At 40.3% G+C, this 2854-nt stretch overlaps 1 long non-coding RNA gene across 1 annotated transcript; it reads right to left on the bottom strand.

Annotated features, from left to right (window-relative positions):
• Positions 1-538: 538 nt before the first annotated feature.
• LOC126990490 (uncharacterized) lies at positions 539-2617 on the bottom strand. Its single transcript, XR_007744412.1, has 3 exons — positions 1164-2617; positions 843-1050; positions 539-701 (listed from the first exon to the last, which is right to left on the bottom strand). It is a non-coding gene; the product is annotated as an uncharacterized LOC126990490 (long non-coding RNA).
• Positions 2618-2854: the final 237 nt, after the last annotated feature.

The following is a 2854-nucleotide window of genomic DNA, read 5'->3' as shown; positions in this document are numbered from 1 at the left end:
CAGGCTAATTTGTTCTTTCTTAATCCAGACTAAATACATGCTAAGCCTAAAAACAAAAACACACAATCGCCATAAAAAAAAAAAAGACATATTACAAACTCACACCGTACAGGCTCAAAGAAATACAATGGAAACCCACCCATCCTACCCTTTTTTTTTCCCTCCCCCAAAATAAATCCTAATTGAAAGAGACATATTACAAACTTATGTCGTACATGCCCAAAGACAGCCCATAAAAGGATGACAACACGAGTACATATACAAATGAAGAAAAAAAATACACAACACAAGCACATATATATATAAAAAATAATACACACAGAGCGAGTACATATATAAAAAAAAGATTGTTAAGCACTAAATATAGGACTCTCACAGATTCGGCCACCATATGCATCTCTAACTTCCAAGACATTAGTGAATTTTATTCGCTTCCACTCATAAAATCCATAATGGATTTTAGTAACTTCCCCACCCCCGCCTATGAAACTTCCAAGAAAGGTCAAGCGGGGTATGTCAAGTCAGAAGTGGGCGCGGCCGCAACACTTCCGCCATATGCTGCATTTTTTTTTCCAGTCGTGATTGACGCATTTCATGATCTTTTTGCTGCAGATGACTTCGCCGCCGCTCTCGCGATTCAGCGCCCGACGGAGAGTCAAGACACACCATCACCGAAGCGTGTCTGTTGTTGTTGCCGTGGACTTATGAAAAGATAGAGAAACATTATTAGACAAAAAAAATCAATCTCTCTCTCTCTCTCTCTCTCTCTCTCTCTCTCTCTCTCTCTCTCTCTCTCTCTCTCTCTCTCTCTCTCTCTTTTGTAAGAATAAAAAAATACTTACTATGCGTTACGCTGTCCGGTGGGTCGTTCTTCAGATGAGACACTGGTAATGGAGGTATCACATCCTTCCCTCAGCACACGCCGCCCCATTTTACCGACACCTCCCAACGCGCCGCGGTTGTTGTTGCCCAATGACTCGCCCGTGATATGTTCACCGGTAGACTTGGGAGTTTCTGGAACATCCCCCACCTCACCACCACCAACATCCGCTGAAATGACAAGAAATATATATATATTTTTTTTTTAAACACAATGAATAAGAAATACACACACACCAGCGCTTGTGCGCGCAGAAAAAAAATACAAGAGGCGGATATCTCACCTCCGTTTCTGGGATGTGATGTGTTATCCACGGCTTCAGCTTGGGATGTGTTATCCATGGCTTCAACTTCTAATGCGGCTTGACCCATTATCTGATCGTCAACATCGTCAGCATGAAGAGTTGCAGCGGCAGCGTGGGGCTGTTGTTGTTGTTGTTGTTGTTGTTGTTGTAAGTTCATGACGGCGAAGACTTCCTCCATGACGCTCCTCTCGCAACGTTAGGGGACTGACTAAGCTACCCGGGGTTATTTGGGGCATATGCGCACACTACCACAAGCCTTTTCTTCTTCCGAGGCTACCCCAGGTTATAGGGGACACGCCCACACATGTATGCAAACACGCCCACACATGTATGCAAACACGCGCGCACATGCCCAAAACCACAAGCCATTCTTCATCCGAACAATAGGAAAGCGTGAACAAACTCACACCCACCCGGTCACGTCGCACGAAAAAAAAAAAAAAAACAGAATCCTGTTCTTAATAACTACATATAACTACACACACACGCCATAAATGAATAAGCTATATACTACTTCTCTACATTTTTTTTACACATAGGAAAGCGTGAACAAACTCACACCCACCCGGTCACATCGCACGAAAAAAAAAAAATCCTGTTCTTAATAACTACATATAATTGCACACACACGCCATAAATGAATAAGCTACATGCTACTGCTCTACATTTTTTACACACACACACATTGTAGCATTTAATAAGTTAGCCACATATCTTAGAAATACAATGCTTGTAAGTCAGTCCTTGACTAGATTGACAAAATGTTTTTATACATGGGGGCATTTTAAACATTCTATAAGCATATGTTAACACCTTTCTGTCATTCTTCAAAAAATTTCCTAAATCATAATTATCTTTCAGAAACTGACTAGTCCTCTCTAAGCCTATTTTATTACATAAGTATACGAATTGAATGCAATACACGCCACACACCAGAGTTTTGTCCGACTGTAATCTTGCGGCAAGTTTAAAAACAGGATAATCTTTATGCTTATTTAAGAAACTTCGAAAGTACTTAGAATATAATGATGGGGTCAGGGCGTATGTGTCGAAGAAATATATACACTTATCACTAACATAGAACACCACCCAGTGACCCATTTTCGAAGCTTGCGATGCGCCTAACACATTAGCAATAAAGACAATGGGCTTGTCTGACTCACTCCTTAGATTTAATTTCGCTACATCGTCAGCGGGAAGACAGCCTAAGAAATATATATTATTGTGATAAAGTTTTCCTTGTAGAGCTTTCATAATTTGTTGATTATTCATTATGCTCTAGTGTCGCAAGACACGTGCCTCTCCGAGTTGATTGACAACACTCCCTTTGTATCCCCAAAACAGATAATTACTAAATTTTCATCCAAGCCTTTTTTAAGCTGAAGACTTATGCGTAAGTTTCCACTGTGTTCAAGAGGCACTGTGCCTCGTATGTCTTCAGTTAACAAACTAAAACAAACACTGTCCTTCCTTTCTTAAAGCTATCGTAATCAAGCAAAGTGTCATTTTCTACTCCTAAACTATCTAAAATATCATAATAGACTCGCGTACACTCGTGGGGAAAAGAAACCGTATTTTTATACATATTCATACCATTGACAGAGACTGTTAGTTCAGACAAATCAGCATTCTTGAAATACAAGCCATTTTATTATATACACCCGAAAAGG

This window comes from Eriocheir sinensis, unplaced genomic scaffold (assembly GCF_024679095.1).
Source record: "Eriocheir sinensis breed Jianghai 21 unplaced genomic scaffold, ASM2467909v1 Scaffold1692, whole genome shotgun sequence".
NCBI lineage: Eukaryota > Metazoa > Arthropoda > Malacostraca > Decapoda > Varunidae > Eriocheir > Eriocheir sinensis.
The sequence above is the reverse complement of the archived record's forward strand: the minus strand, read 5'-3'. Positions and strand labels throughout refer to the sequence as shown.